At 45.2% G+C, this 16,946-nt stretch overlaps 1 protein-coding gene and 1 long non-coding RNA gene across 16 annotated transcripts in view; one reads left to right on the top strand and one right to left on the bottom strand.

Annotated features, from left to right (window-relative positions):
* TNRC6A (trinucleotide repeat containing adaptor 6A) overlaps nt 1-16,946 on the bottom strand; it is a 207,377-nt gene that overhangs the window by 141,002 nt on the left and 49,429 nt on the right. The window lies entirely within an intron of this gene.
* LOC144319213 (uncharacterized) lies at nt 1,936-16,274 on the top strand. 6 transcript variants are annotated; one of them, XR_013385104.1, is made up of 5 exons: nt 1,951-2,064; nt 2,381-3,418; nt 5,200-5,364; nt 12,184-12,292; nt 15,058-16,274. It is a non-coding gene; the product is annotated as an uncharacterized LOC144319213 (long non-coding RNA). The 6 variants fall into 6 exon arrangements; XR_013385105.1 differs by having other exon boundaries at nt 1,961-3,418; nt 15,058-15,431; nt 15,710-16,274; XR_013385107.1 differs by lacking the exon at nt 2,381-3,418 and having other exon boundaries at nt 1,936-2,064.

The raw sequence follows: 16,946 nt of genomic DNA, 5'->3' as shown, positions 1-16,946 counted from the left end.
AAATATCCAAAATGGTTTTGTCAATCAGGATTCTCCCCTTTTCCTGCTTGACCCTGGTGCTGAGGGTCAATGTCTCAAGGTGCTTCAGAATGTCAGAGAGGATGTAGAAAGTGTGCTGAAGGGACGGCAAAATCTCCTTTACAATTTATTTCATAGCATCCCGTACACTATTATTTTGATCACAGTTGTTATTTTAAATAAATGTGAGTGAGTAAATAAATGAGTAGGATTTCACCTGCTAGCAAAGGAGAGAAGGATGTCGAAGAAAGTTGGGACAGCCCTTTAAATTCATGGCTTCTTAAGGTTTATTACAACTGGAGCCTAGGGTGGTGGGCTGGGAAGAATTTCCAGAAATTTTATTAAGTATGATGAATGTATTAGTCAGGGTTCTTCAAAGAAACAGATCTAATAGGATATATAGAAAGAGATTTATGATAAGCAATTGACTCACCTGATTATGGAGGATGAGAAATCTAAACCCAGGAGAGCCAATGGTATTGTTCTAGTCCAATTCCAAAGACCTGAGACCCAGGAGAGCCAGTGGTATAAATCCCAGCCCGAGTCTGAAGCTGAAGGCAGGAGACTAATGTCTCAGCTTGAATACAGTCAGGCAGAGAAAGAAAATTCTTTCTTATACAGCCTGTTAATTCTGTTCAGGTCTTCAACAGATTAGATGAGCCCCACCAGCACCATTAATCTGTTTTACTCAGTCTACCAATTCCAACGGTAATCACATCCAAAAACACTCTTACAGATGCATCCAAAAATAGTGTTTAACCAAACATCTGGACACCCTGTGGCCCAGTCAAACTGACACATAAAATTGACCATCACAGAGGGTGTTAGTCAAATTGCAAGCATGACAAGGAGATTAGACTTAGCTTTCAGCCATTCAATTGTTCACATTTTCGCTGATCTCTTACTCCACGGACTGTGCTCAGAGGTGGGAATAAGATGCAGGAAATAATGCAAATATGATCCCTGACTTTAAGGAAGTAGGAGGAGGTATAGATGTTAAATAGCTAATTATCTAGACGCTCCCTCCTCTGGTAAGGTCTCTCTCACTGCTCATCCTCCAATTCTCCACAGAGACTGTCTCTCTCCTCTGGGTTCCCAGGGTCCTTTGAGGTGGTGGCAATGTTACAACAGATCTAAGGGTACTGTCCTAGGTGCTTGCCCTCGCTCACTTAAACCTCAAGTAGCTCTGTGCAGCGGGCACTAGGACAGTCCGCACTGAACAGAGAGGTTAACTAACTTGCCCAAGCTGGTAAGTAGTAGAGCTGAAACCTGAACCAGTCAGTGTCATGCCAGAAGGCAGACCCCCTAACCACCATGCTATGTAATGCCCCCAAGGGGTAACCCCATTTTACAGATGAGAAGACCGAGGCTTGGGCTCAGACTCAGGATTTGCCTAAGGCCACAGAGTTTAGGAGCTGATTCTAATGCAGGCAGGTGGCAGAGGTTGAGCTTGCCATCATGGGTCCACACCACCCTGCAGAGCCCTCTGTCAAGGCACGAGGCATACTGGACTGTGCTTAGCCATCCACATGTCTGTCCCTTCAGTAGACAGGCTCCTCAAGACCGAAGACCCAGTCTATTCTGCTCATTTCTTCAGTTCCAGAACAGTTTTGGGATTTAATCCAGTACACAAGTGTTTGTTGAATGAATAAAACTATTTTTTTAAAAATGAAAGGATGAATGAATGAATGAATGAATGGCTGTTAGTGAAATTTCTAGACTCAGGGTATGACCTGTGATTAGGGGGACTTAAAAATATTCTTAGCTAACCAGAGATGCGTGTGAGCCTCTGTGTCCTCAGCCGCAGTAAGAAACAAAACCCTCGAAAAGGAAGACAGAAAGAAAATGGGGCGTAGCAAGGATTCCGGGTTGGATTCCATGACGTCACCCTCAAGTTGGATGTCTGGGCTGGTAAACAAAGGCTCTTGTGACATGGGCCCTGGCTGGGCGGCCCACCCGGCCGGCGTGGGGGAGGCAGTTAAAGTGGCTTGCCTCAACCCTGGCCTCCGCCCCGAGCTTTAGCCCAGACGCCTCTGCATTCAGCAGGTATCTCGTCCAAGGGAAAACCAGGACAGGAAATCACGTTGCCATGGAGACCAGAGAGGCCCTTCCAGACACAGGGGAAAATAAACACGTTCTGGTTGGACTTAACCCCAACGAAGCCAGGGTAGCCTCACCTCCTAATCTGAGAGGTCCTGCTTTTCACTAGAAATATCCAGGGGCCCCTCCTCCAAGGGCCTCCAGTACCAAGGGCTGTGCAGCCCCTCCAGCCCCTTCAAGCTCTCTGGGAGCAATGTCACGCAGGGCTGAAGGAGGAAGGCATTTCTTTTGCCCAGACCTAAGACCTCTGTCTCCTTCACAGCTGAGTGCTTAACGTTGACAAGGACTAATGCTGGGCACGTTTCTACACACTGTTGGTCTATGAACTCATTCAGTCATCACGAGAACCCAGGGAGAACGGCCTTGTGATTATTTTCATGCCCATTTTACTGACAAGGAAACTGAGACACAGAGGGACGAAGTGACTCACCCGAGGTTGCCAGATAGTGGATGGTGGCATCTGAATACGAGGCACTTTGAGAGTTCTGGAGCAACAGAGGAAAGCACTCTGAAGCCTCCCAAACCAGCTGTGTGGCCTTGAGCAAGTTAAGTCACCTCTCTGAGCCTCAGACGTCCCCTTGGCATGTAGGCACCTACCTTGAGGCCCTGTTGTGGGGTTAATGTACGTTTATTGAGCACTGACTGTATGCGAGGCACTATCCTGGGACTTGAAAGTACAGTGGGAACAAAGACAGATGCAGTCCCATGATCACGCAGTGGGCAGGTGCACTCAGGACAGAGGGAAGTGCCCTTCTGGAAGCCCTGAGGCAGGAAGGAGTTGGCCCCTTGGAAGAATTGGGAATATGCCAGAGGGGCTGAAGTTCCCGGCACTGTGCAGGCGAGAGCCAGAAGCTGGATCGCACAGGGCCCATGGTCGATTTATCTTAACCGGAGGAGGTGGGGTTTGTTCCCAGGCCTGACCCTGAGTGAATGCAGAAGAAAGTCAGGTTTCATGTGTGCTGCTAGGGGGTCCGTTGTACCTGAAGAGGCCCACACCTGGGGGTGGCTAATTTCAGACTAAGGGCTTAACCTGGCTTGCCACTTGTTTTTGTTTGTTTTAAAATTTTACTTATTTATTTGAGAGAGAGAGAGTGCATGAGAGAGACAGCAAGTACAAGTCGGGGGAAGGGCAGAGGCAGAGGGAGAAGCAGATGCCTCGCTGAGCAGGGAGCCTGATGCGGGGCTCGATCCCAGGACCCCGGGATTATGACCGGAGTCAAAGGCAGACGCTTAACTGACTGAGCCATCCAGGTGCCCGCCGGCTGCTTGTTTTTGTATGGTCCTCCAGCTAAGAATGATTGTAAGTTGTTGAAAAAGAATCCAAGAAATATTATTTTGTGACATGAAATTCAGATATCAGTGTCCATATAAAGGTTTATTGGAACCCAGCCCTGCCCGCGTTTACAGATCATCTCTGGCGTCTTTTGCCCTGGGAAGGCAGCGGTGGGTTGGTGGCAGGGAGGTATGGCCCACGAAGCCAGAAATACTGACTAGCTGGCCCCTTACAGCCCTGGGCAAGACGCCCTGGCTTGGGGAGCAGAGTGCAAGTAAGGAGAGCCGTAGCCCGGGAGCTCTGCAGGGGGGCGAGGCTGCAGCCCTCTGGGAGGCACAGCGCACCCAAAGGAGCCGGCCGCTCCACGCTGTGACTCACGAAGCCCTCGCAACAGTCCGGAGGAAGACCCACGATTATCCCCGCTTTCAAGAGGGAGGGACAGGACCAGGATAAGCTGAGGGGCCTGCCCAAGGTTGCGTAGCTGGTGGGGGACAGAGCGGGGATCTGACCTGGAGCAGCCGTGCCCACAGTCAGACGTGCAACCCTGCTCTGCCCCCCTCCTGTGTGCACCTCCGTAGGCCGTGGCTGGCGTGGCGGGGTACCTGGCCTCTGCCCCTGAGCTAGCACCTCACATGTCCCCGAGGCTGCAGGAGGGCCCGGATCCACGGTGTTGGGGAGTTTCGATACCTGACAACAGGTTTGCGCTGACTATTGCCTACTTGCTGTCAGGTCCAAGCTCCATAGCCCTTGAGCACAGAGCTCAGGAGCCCTCAAAAACCAACGTGACCTTGGGCAAGTTAGTTAATCTCTCTGAGCCTCAGTTTCCCCACTGAAATGTAAGTACCTACGCCTCAAAGACTTGCCGTGACCGTTATATCCAATGACACATTTATTGAGCATTTACTATATGCTGTATGACTTATGCCTCAGAAAGCCAAGTATGTAGATGATTCAAAGGGCTCCCTTGCCCTCTGGCTTTCCACCGGTTGTGACTCAGAGGGAGTCCCAGAAGGTAACAAGAGGGGAGAAGGAGGAGAGGGAGGTTAGGATATTAAATTGCCAGCTTCCTCCCTGGCAGGTCTCGAGGTGCCTTAGAAGGACAGCTCTTCCCAGGCAGCCTTCTCCACGTGCCCTTCTCAGTGCCTGGGTTACAGTACTTTTGCCACTCTTCTGCTGGCCTCTGTGGCCCTAGGGTGATAACTGAGCCTGCTGTACTTAGGCCGTGAGGATGCTTGTGGCATTCTGATAACCTGCTCTCCTTTGGGAAGAGTCCCTTTATTAAATGTTCCTCCGGTCACCCTAATCTGAGTGTGCCTTCTCTCTCCTGCTGGGACCCTGACTATTGTACTCTTCGTTTATAATAATTTCCCAAGTGCGCTGGGTAGGCTCAGTGCCTGGTCTCCAGTTCTCCAATACAATATTGAAAGGGACTTTTCTTTCTTTTTTTTTTTTTAAGATTTTATTTATTTATTCATCAGAGAGCGAGAGAGAGAGGCAGAGACACAGGCAGAGGGAGAAGCAGGCTCCACTCGATCCTAAGACTGCAGGGCCACGCCCTGGACCGAAGGCAGGCACCAAACCACTGAGCCACCCAGGGATCCCTTCCAATACAATATTGATAGTTGAGGAGCCATCACTGCCTTAGGTCAGAGATGAGTTCTATACACTGCTGGGGACATGGGGGACACAGGCACTTGTATACACCAATGAGTAGGAATGGAATATAGTCGATGCCAAATGCAGAGGGATTTGGCAACATGCTTAGAGATTTTTAAGACAGCCCTTGTGACCCTGTGATTCATCTTTAGGAATCCATCTCAAGGAAATAATCATACCAGTATGAAAAAGATGTACAAGGGCAGAATCAAACCAATTGTCCGTCAGTAGTGACCAGATAAATGAACGCACTCAATGGATATTTTTTGAGTAACCGCTAAGCTTCAAGCATTGTGCCAACCCCTAAGGATACAGTGGTAAGCATATGCAAAAAAAAATTAATAGTCCCATGTATAGGAGTATAGAAAGATACCCACAATATATGGATAGTAGAAAAAAAATCAGGCTACAGAACAGTAAGTGAAATAGGATCCCATTTTTATTCATTAGGTTTAGAAAAAAGTATGGAAGAGTATAGAATAAACTGTTAGTAATGGTTAACTGGGGAGATGGAATGATCATGGACTTCCATATTTTACTTTATACAGTCTATATTACTTGAGTTTTATTGGAATAAGCTTTACTAACTTTTTAAAAGATTCTATTTATTTATGAGAGACACACACAGAGAGAGAAAGAGAGAGAGAGACAGAGACACAGGCAAAGGGAGAAGCAGGCTCCATGTGGGGAGCCCGACGTGGGACTCGATCCTGGGACTCCAGGATCACCCCCTGGGGCTCAAGGCGGCGCTAAACTGCTGAGCCACCCGGGCTGCCCCTAAGCTTCACTAATTAAAAGAAATTTCCATTTTGAACAACTAACCTCATGCCTGTTTTCTTCCTTTTTAGAGTAATATTTACCCATTTCATTATATTTTTTTAAAGATTTTTATTTATTTATTCATGAGAGACAGAGAGAGAGAGAGAGAGAGAAAGAGAGAGAAGCAGAGACAGGCAGAAGGAGAAGCAGGCTCCACACAGGGAGCCTGATGTGGGACTTGATCCTGGGACTCCAGGATCACACCTTGGCCCGAAGGCAGGCACTAAACCTGCTGAGCCACACAGGCATCCCCCCATTTCATTATAAAAGCTATACATAAACACATTCCTTGAGTTAAATCTTCAAAAACTATAGACAGAGTTTAAGTCCTTAACCACCTCGAGGTAACCACTGCTATCTGTGGATATGTTTACCTCCGGAATTATTTTGCATTTTACATGCATTTACATACACTTACATGTAGCTATAGATAATATATTGTGTGTTGTGTTGGATTTTTTCTTTTACATGAATGATACCCTATGATATGTATTACTCTGCACCTTGCTTTTTATTTTTTATTTATTTTTTAAAAGATTATTTATTTATTTATTTATTTATTTATTTATTTATTCATGACAGAGAGAGAGAGAGAGAGAGGGGCAGAGACACAGGCAAAGGGAGAAGCAGGCTCCATGCAGGGAGCCCAACGTGGGACTCGGTCCCGGGTCTCCAGGATCACACCCTGGGCTGAAGTCGGGGCTAAACCGCTGAGCCACCTGGGCTGCCCTGCACCTTGCTTCTTAAAGTCCAATGTCTTGAAAGCCTTTTCACATTAGTATGATCAACTTAGCTTCTCTTAACCACTCCCAAGTATTTATAGTATGAATATACCACAGATAACACAGGCTATTAGAGGTTTTAGAACTTGCAATTTTACATTAAGCCTTAGGTCACATATTAGTTGTCCATATTTACAGAACAAATCACTGTGGAATTTAGCAGCTTAAAACAATCAATATTTATTATCTTACAGTTTCGGTGGATCAGGGTCGCCCACAAGGGTGCAGTCAAGGTGTTGACTGGGATTACAGTTTCATCTGATGGCTCAAGTGAGGAAGAATCAAATTCCCAGCTCACTCACACAGTTGCTGGCAGGTCTCCTTGCTGGCTGTTGGCTGGAGGGTCTTCCTCAGTTCCTTGCCATGTGGGTCTTTCCACTGGATAGCTCACAACATAGTAGCTGTCTTCCCTCAGAGAGAGCAAGCAAGAAAAGGCAGGCAAAATGGAACCAGAGTCTTTTTGTCACCTAATCTTAGAAGTGACATCCTATTGCTTCTTTGGCATATTCAATTCATTTGAAGTGATTCGCTAGGCCCAGTCCAAGTGTTAAGGGGAGGAAATTATATAAGGGCATGAACATAGAAAGGCAAGATTGGGAACCATCTTGGAGGTTATCCACCATTGGAAAGATAATCCAGCAATCACGTGAACCATGGATATAGTGAGAGAACAGAAGAAGCATAGCCTGTTTAAGGAAGGTGTTGTTCATGAATTCAACAAATATGTCCTGAGCACCCATTTTATGCCTAGGCTCTATCCTAGGTCCTGAGGGTAAAATGGTGACTGAGACAGGCCAAGCTGAAGACAGACCTTATGGAGTTTATAACATAGCAGAGGCAAGACAAGGCATCTAGAGAGATTATGAGCATAAGGAACAAGAAACAATGGTCATGCGATTCACAAGCTATTTTGCAGGTAAATTCACCCCAGTCTGTGACTGGATGTGGTGAGTGAAGGGGCGGGAGGCATTCAGGATGACTCCCATGTTTCAAGTTTGGGTAACTGGTAGAGTTTGCCTTTGCCTGAGGGGAAGAAAACTGGAGGTAGAATAGACTTAGAGAGGGATGTAAGCCCAGTATTGGACATGTTGAGTTTAAGGAATTTAGGGGACAACCAGGTGATATTCAAGAGTCCACTGGACACCAACGTAGGAGCTCAGAAGTGACGCCTGAACTGGAGAGAGAAAATAGGGCATCAGTGCCATGGGGATGGTATTTAAACTACATCAATGACTGTAGAGAGAATAGAAGGCAGAGAATGGAACTCTGACAAGTGGGAACATCTAAGGGATGGGGGATGTCATGGATTCTGCAGGAGAAAAGAATCGGAAAATAAAGAAGTGATCAGATACATCCGACACAGTAAAGAAATCAAGATGTCTCCCTCGGCGCAAAAAGGAGGTCATCAGTGACCGTGATGAGAAGGGTTTCGGGTGGAAACTGTGAGGAGAACAGTTTCAGAAGTGGTGAGTGGGAAGAGGAGAAGGTTGAGGAGCAGAGACAGTGAGTGCAAATCACCCTCGACTCTTTCCACCCTACCAGCACAGATGTGAATTCTGAAGCATTATCTGAATTAAATGTCCATCCTTGAAGTTATTTTAGTGTCTGGGAGGCCGCCAGAAATTCCTTTTTCATTCAGTCCTTTTACTGTGGTTGGGAATCATTCCATTAAGCAAGAAGAATAGGTGTGCTTTTGACAGGTGGGGAACAAGAAGGAAGAAAAGCCAGGGTGGCACATCCTTCTGGGCTGCGATTGCGAGGCTGTGTGACATCCAGTGAACAGAGAAGTGAAGGTGTCCAGGGGCACCATGGTGGGCGTTGTATGAATTCCCGGATCCCATGTAGGTGCTCAAGATCCCATATCTAATGTGAAGCTTCTTCCAAAGCTGAGATGCATCTGTATCCATTAGCAACCTGGCATCTTAGGAAATTCAGACATCTGTAGGAAGGATTCTAGGTTTTCTCATGTGAAGTATCTTTGTGTACTTCTCTTGCAATTTCAGTGTGTTCTCTCTCTGTCCACCAGAGGCCTTGCTTCTCTGATCTCCCCTACACCCTTGGGATCAGGAAACTGCATGAAATTGGTGACTTTGGCTGGAGAACTGGAGTGGATGAACCAAAATGATTAGTCTGGTAGCCTTTCCATAACCTTTTGGTGATCCTTTCTAAAAAAGTTTATGGACATAATTGCTCAGATTTAAACCAACATGTATATGTGTGTGTGTGTGTGTGTGTGTGTGTGTGTGTGTGTGTGTGTTGAGGGAGGGATGTTTTCAGAGAATATTCATACTTAAAAGGATGACTTTTCAGGGTGTCAGCTTCGTCACTATACATTGAACAGTGTACCTGCTTTTGTGTGTCACTTCGTTGAAATGGAGAGGAGAGGATGCCCCACCTCTACTTATTACCATTATAAGGCCCTATAACCTGCGAAAGCCCTTTCTAGTTAGTCTCAGATAATTAATTCCACCCAGGAAAACTGGTACCTCTCTGTTTGTGGGCTCACCAAATCCTTCACTACTATTTTACTTTTGCGTCAACTATGGTTTGGAAATAAAAAGTAAACCGTTGGTAAACTTTCTCATTCTACCTGAATGGCTTTCCTTTGGGAAGTAGCATTTAGAAAGAGGTACCCAGGGCTGGAAAATTTTAGACCTAATTTGCCAGTGGCATTTTTGTTTTTACTTGCCTTCTAAATAATCATATCCCCATGGCTGTTTTTATTTTAAGCCACCCTTCCCTCCCTCCATTTCATTTTATTAATACATGTTCAGATACTGCCCTGCATTTAGGATCCAAAACCAGTTAAGTTTTGCGAAATGTTATCGTCAGTAGAAATTATTTGCAATCTGTAGATTTCACTCCTTGGGAGAGACTAATGATGCTTCCAGGTCTGGTGTGATATCCCCTCAACCGGGCTTTGATCACTTATAACAGTACATCCTTCAGGGGAGTTTGTGTAGCTCTTCCCATTTTCTCCTTCAATTCCTCTTCCGCATGGTAATGATTCCGGGTAGTAAACCTTTGTTGTGTTATATCATTAAATTTTAGCTTTAAAATAAATAAATAAATAAATAAATAAATAAATAAATAAATAAATAAATTTTAGCTTTAAGACTCACTGCCAGTGTTTTCCCACCACAGGGAAGTCAGAAGCTCCATGATCTGGTTCTTCTCTTACTTTTTTCCTTTCTTGATTAATTTCCTCTGCATTTCCCAAGTTCTTCTTTTGTCATCTTGAAACAACTTCCTCCTGTGTCATTTCTGCTTTTCCCGCCTTCCTAAAATTTTGGCTAAGTTGATCCTTTGTATCCATTTCTTTCTTTTCACCCTGGTTTAGTATCTGCCCTTTTATCTCCTTGAGTATAGGCCATTTTTCAAACATGCTGCCTTCTTGGCAGTAAATCTTTCTATCTGGAGAAACATTTTCTTCCAAGCTCTTTGGTCTGTGTAATTGATCTCAGGCTGCTAAATATTTTCATAAACCCCAAGGTTTTATTTTTTTATTCATTGATAACCTATTAGTTTACTTTTTTGATCTACATATGTGTTGCTGGAGTATCTTCAAGATTGAGTAGATGTTTCAACCAATACAGATGGCCCCTGATTTACGATGGTTTGACTTAGATTTTTCGACTTTACGCTGGTGTGAAAGCCATATGCATTCCGTAGAAACCGTACTTCAAATTTTGAATTTGGATCTTTTCCCGGGCTAGGGATATGTGGTATGATCCTCTCTTACGATGCTCAGCGGTGGCAGCCAGCGGCAGTTCCCGGTTGGCCACATGATTACCTTAATACTTTCAGGCTTGTTAAGTCTTATGTTGAAAGTAAATTTTGGACTTGGTGCTTTTAAGAAATACTCTCGATAATATTGCTAATGTTGATGTTGTTATTGACACTGAAGATATTTTGATGCTACAAAAATGATAGAACATAGCTCCTGACTCCCCTTCCTAGGGTGCACCCAGAAATATGTTTCAAATGATATCTGATGCCAGACTCTGCTGCTAAGAATGTAGTCTAAAGTGGTTGCAATGTAAGCTGCACAGAGGCGGGGATTTTTGTCTGTTTTCATTCACAACTGCATTCCTGTAGCCTCTGACAGTCACACAATTGTCTCACAAAAAGATCTCTTGAGTGAATAGCTGAAGGGTTGTTTCACTGCTTGGGCTGGTGGGATTCTCCGACCATGCCAGAACCTGCTTCCTCACTGTCACAGGGTACATGGCCCCCTGCAAAGTGAACCCGCTGGTATGTCTAAGGTGAGCAACAGAACACGGTTCTGGGACACAGGCTTTGAAGCCACGAGGCTCGGAGCAGAGTTCACTTCTGACACCTAACAGCTATGACCTTGGGACTTGGACAAGTTATTCAACTTTTCTTTTCTACTTTTCCTCACACTTGTTATGAAAAATTTCATGCATACAGAAAAGTTGAAAGGATAATACTATTACGACCTACTATGCTACTGATAACCTAAGGATGAACCACCAGGGTTCAATAGTTGTTAACACTTTCCTATATTTGTGTGTGTGCATAAGTGTGATATCACAACAAAAATCGATATTTGTCACCCCCCCCCCCCAGTTTCCTGGTACACAGCTCCTAACCCCCCTGTAATCCCTGGGATTGATAAGAATGCTTTTTTTTTTTTTTTTTAAGAATGCCTTTTGTATGCTAATGAACGACTGTGGCTGGGGGTCCCTAGATAGCTTCAGGATGGGGGGGCTGGTCACCAGAAAGACCAAGCAAGGCACATGGAGATGGTTGGAACTTTCAGCCCCCTCCTCCCACATCTGGGAAGGGGAGAGGGGCTGGAGATAGGAGTTGGCTGCTAACAGCCAATGATTTCATCAATCCTGCCTATGTGATGCAACCTCTGTAAGAACCTGCCAGTGACAGGGTTTAGAGAGCTTTGGTGATAGCAAACACCCTGAGAGGCTGGGAGGGTCATGTGCCCCGAGACGGCCTGGAAGCTCTGCGCCTTTTTCCCTTACCCTGAATTTACAGCCTGGCAGTCAGAAGTACAGGTGACAACCCGGGGCTTATGACTGGTATCTCAAGTGGGGCAGTCTTGTGGGACGGACCCCTTAACTTGTGGGGTCTGCACTAACTCTGGGCAGTAGTTACAGTCACAATTGAATTGGATTGTAGGGCTCCTAGTTAGAGAGAATCAGAGAGTTCACTATTAGAAAATATCACAGAAAAAAAAAAAAAAAAAAAAAAAAAAGAAAATATCACAGAGTAAGTATATGTTCAAGTAAATTGCAGGCATCATGGCACTTCTCCCCCACGTATTACAGCTTATATCACTTAAAATAAGTATGTTCTCCTACATAAGCACAATACTAGTATCACACTTAGTAAAAATTAACAATGATTCCTAATGTCATCTAATATGCAGTCCATATTCAAATCTCACCAATTGTGCCTCTAACGTCTTCTATACTGTTATTATTTTCCCTATCAGGACTGAATATAAGATCACAGATTGCATTTGGTTCTTAGTCTCTTTTCTCTTCTTTTTTCTAGGAAGGAACCCTACCCTTTCGTAAATGACATCAGTATTTTGGAAGAGTTCAGGCCAACTGTCTTGTAGAATGGCCCATGTTCTGGATTTGCAGGATTGTTCTTCCTTGGGGTGAGATATTTAACTTTTCTACATCTTATATCCCCACCTGTGAATGGGGTATAGGAATAGTAGCTACCACCTAGCTAGTACATGTCACTGCATAGTTGATATAAGGATTCTATGCAAAAATGCTTGCAAAGTGCTTAGTATGAAGTCTGGCACACAGTAAATACTCAATAAATGGTCTGTTGTCATCATCAGGATCAACACCCTTATCCTCTGCATCACCACCTGCATCACAACCACCATTACCATCTTCAGTGCCCCAGGCTGCAAGCTGCTTCAACATGAGAACTTTTTTTTTTTAAGATTTTATTTATTTATTCATGAAAGACAGAGAGACAGAGAGAGACAGACAGAGACACAGGCAGAGGGAGAAGCAGGCTCCATACAGGGAGCCCGAAGTGGGACTCGATCCTGGGTCTCCAGGATCACACCCCAGGCTGAAGGCGATGCTAAACTGCTAAGCCACCAGGGCTGCCCACTTTTTTTTTTTTTTTTTTAGATTTATTTATTTATCAGAGAGAGAGCGAGTGAGCACATGAGAAGGAGTGGGGGAGAGGGAGAAGCAGATTCCCCACTGAGCAGGCAGCCCAACATGGGGCTCAATCCCAGAACCTTGAGATCATGACCTGAGCTGAAGGCAGACGCTTAACTGACTGAGCCACCCAGGCACCCTGACATGGGAACTTTTCTGATTCTTTTCTCACCCTTCCTGAGATATTGTACTCATCTTGACTCTGTCTTTCTGTCCAGGAGAACCTAATTGATGAATCTCAAGCCGAACGAATCTCTTAACCCATCCAAGGACTGGTGTTTCCCCTTACCTGTTCTCCTAGGGACACCCTCTTTTTTTTTTTTTTAAGATTTACTTATTTTTATTTTTGAGAAAAAGAGAGAGAGGGAGGGAGGAGGGGCAGAGAGAGAGAGAAAATCTCAAGCAGACTCCATGCTTAGTGCAGAGCCTGATGTGGGGCTTCATCTCATGACCCTGAGATGATGACCTAAGCTGAAACCAAGAGTCAGACACTTAATCGACTGAGCCACCCAAGTGCCCCAATGGACAGCCTGTTTTTTCAGATCACAATCTTATAACCCCAATGGCTCAGACAACAGTGAGGTATCAGCTGGTACAACGCCCACCCAAGAAGGAAGGGGGTGCTTTGTCACTGTTGGCCCTGGTGGTGACCTTGGTGCTAAGATGGTTGGTGCAGCTGCTGCAGTGCTGATGGAGGGATGCTGGGGAAAGGAGATTGGCTGGCGGGGAAGGTGAGGAATGTGCTGCCAGAACACTGGGCTCAGAGCCAAATGCTAATGACATGGAGGGGTATACTGGTCCCCGCTGTCAGCGGCATCTAAGGAAGTGCGGGGGCTGGTGGGAGTGGGGGATGTGAGAGGAACAGGAAAGGTGAGAGGGACTGACAGGTTGGAGAAATCCACTTGTTCCCCTAGGGTCCACCCTCCCTTCAGACCCAAGCTGTCTGGGAGAAATTGTGGCTGTCACCATGGCAACAGCCAGCAGCTGATGCGTGATGCACAGTGTCTTTATTAGAGAACCTCGGTCAAGCTTGTGCCAGTATTTTTCCACCTGAATCTCATTTCTTCAGTGAAACAAGAGACTAGAAGCTGGAGATGGCATGGGTGGGGCTGGGGGTGTTTGGAGACAGAGTAGAGACAGGAGAGTTCTCAGATATTCTACTGAAATTCTGGGCATTGTAGTAAATTGAAGAGAAGCAGATTTTTTTTTACGTTGCCTTCATAAGACATAATTTAAATATTCAAATTGCTTCAGATTTTCCTTAAATTATACATGAATTGCTGAAGCAACGTTCCCATTGCCTTTGGAAAGGTGCAAAGCATTGCATTCTGGAAACCCTTGTGTGAGGAGTTGTCTCTGGTCACGAAGAGCACAAACCTGGGAATCAGACTGACCTTAGACTCGCAGCTTTGCTACTTCCCAGCCAATTATTTGAGCTCATCAAGCTTCAATGTCTCATCTGTAAAATGGAGGTAGTAAGAGTAGCTTGTAGGGTTGTGATGAGAACAAATGGGCAGGTGCATCGAGGATTAAGTCCAATACCTGGTCCATATTAGGTGTTCAGCAAACGGTTGCTACTCTTACCACCATGACTAGTTCTACTATTGCTACTCCGACAACCACACCTCCTATCACCATGACCGCTCCTGGTACTGTTACCATTTCTACTCTTACTATTACTACAATTGCTACTAACAGTACTCCTTCTTTCCCTCTTCTCCTACTATCACTGCCAGGATAATGCAATCCGGCTGAGTACAGGATTATGAATCACTGGCTACTCCCTCACCTCCCACGAACAGCCCCAGAATGCTGACTTTGCCAGCACCTTTGTGAGGAGCTGGTGGCAAAGACTGGGAAGACCTGGTCGCTGCCCTCGCAGACTGAGGATCTGGTGTTAGACAAAGGCATGACTCCACCAACAACTAGGGAAGCCTATAAGCACTGGAGGATTTTTATTAGAAGAGTTTGTATAGTTGATCCATTTCAGGATTTTCCCAAACTTGTCACTCTACTATCCCTTCTCTATTTTTGTCCTGAGGACCACCCACATTGATATTTACTTTAGGTTTTCTCTTTTAATTGGTTCCTTTTTTATTGGCCAAATAAAGGCAGTTTTGAAGGAAACTTTACAGGGCCATGAAAAATGTAAAACTCTCTTGCCACGAAAGAAAGTAACTGTAAAAATAAAAATGATGGAAACAATTCAGTGCTAATTCTTTTTTCCTCCCGAAAGGTTTGAGACCCAGGTTCACTTTCTCTCTGTTAAAAAAGGAGACTGCCAAGGATACCGGGGATGTTCAAAGACACACCAGCACCAAAAGGAAACTTTCCTGTGTGATCGGAAGTACTGAGACACTGAAGAGAGGGTGACTCCCTCAAGATGTGGTTCAATGATAACCAGTACTTCCTGTGTGTCCCACCTACGGTTACCATGGACCTTTGTAAAGAATGAATCATTACCTCTTCTCAGAGAGGGAGGGCTGGGGCAAGAAGCAGGCCCCACAGGAGACCGCATCTCAGCTGCATTGAAGTGTTCAGGGGCTGCCAAGGAGACAGGTGGACGTCCCAGGTGGAAGGAACAGCATTAGTGAAAACATGGAAGCACAGGTTGGGATGACATACCTTCAAGCAAATTAAAGTAGTTACTGACATGAGGTGGGGAGGTCGGGAAGGATTCGATTGACAAGATCCAAATCATGAAGGCTTTCACAGTGGCACTAAGGGATTCAAATTTCATTCCCCAAGGGAAGGGCAATCGTTGAAATATATTAAAGGGCAGAATGACAAGACAGTAACCATAGCTATTATACGGAAGCACTAATCATGTACTAGGCATAGAATCTTCACGACTCTGAGGTAGATAATATTCCCCTCCTGTTTTACAGCTGAGAAAGTGGAGGCTTACGGAGGTTTAAGAAGCTTGCCCGAATGTGGTAGATTGCAGAAATGACCACAGTTTCCATCTCTCCCTGTGTCTGTCACCTTGCAAATGACTTTGCAGCTCTTCCCATCAAGAGAGGAATCTGTCCCCGACCCGCCCCAGCCTTGTGATCTTCTTGGCTCAAAGAAATGCAGGGGAAGGGATGCAGGGCCCAGGCCATGCATGGCTCCAGTTGTGCTTTGGGAACCCCGACATTCCCATGTGTACAAGGCCTAGCTAGCCTTTTGCAGAAGGAGAGACCAGGTGGAAAGGAGTCCAGTTTTTCTGGCTAAGACCCAGGCATGTGACGGAGCCCAACTAATATCAACAAAGCCACTTCTCCAACGTGCAGCTGACCACAGACACATGAGTGAGCCCAGATAAGTCCAGCACAGCCTCCCAGCTGACCATAGATTCATGAACAACAGGATAGTGCTATTTTCAGCCTTTTTTTTTTCTTCACTGGCTTTGGTTAGTAGAAGCTAACTAAAAAACCAAGATAACTCGGGGAATAAATGTTGCAATCAGGATTTGTTCCTGGGCTGTGCTCTTTTTCCTTTTTTTCCCAGCCTGTGCTTTAAACGCCATTTCTCAGAAACACTCAGAAAATTTCCAATTTACATTGGTGTGCATCATTGCTGCAGGACAACTGCTCGTAACTTTCCACTGATTGTGGACCACACATCAGCTGCCTTGTACCAGTAGCACTTCACACAGATTTGATTGATACGCCAGCAGAGCACAGATAGAGGGGCAGAGAAAGATCTGTTCCCCTCAAGAAAATTTACTGCAAGTGGCACCTTTAATAATTCTTTAAAGGCTGTAGTTCTCAGCCAGAAGTGATTTTGACCCCCTGGTGAATATTGGCAGTGTCTGGAGACATTTTTTATTGTTGCAACTGGGGAGTGGGGTGTTACTGGCATATAGAGGGTAGAGGCCAATGGGTACTGCTAAACACACACCCTACAATGCACAAGACAAGCCCCCAAATCAGGATAATTGGGCCAAAATATCAATAGTGGTGAGGTTGAGAAATCCTGTTGATTATTGTTAGAACTGTGATGGTTGTTTCTGAGCAGTGGATCTCAACCCTGTCTATGCATTAGATTCATCCACGGAATTAAAAAAAAAAAAAAAAAGGCAAACCAAAACCAAAAAAAAAAAAAAAAAAAAAACCAAAAAACCACTGCTCAGCCCTGATT

The sequence above is a fragment of the Canis aureus genome, chromosome 8 (assembly GCF_053574225.1).
Source record: "Canis aureus isolate CA01 chromosome 8, VMU_Caureus_v.1.0, whole genome shotgun sequence".
NCBI classification, from domain to species: domain Eukaryota; kingdom Metazoa; phylum Chordata; class Mammalia; order Carnivora; family Canidae; genus Canis; species Canis aureus.
The sequence above is the reverse complement of the archived record's forward strand: the minus strand, read 5'-3'. Positions and strand labels throughout refer to the sequence as shown.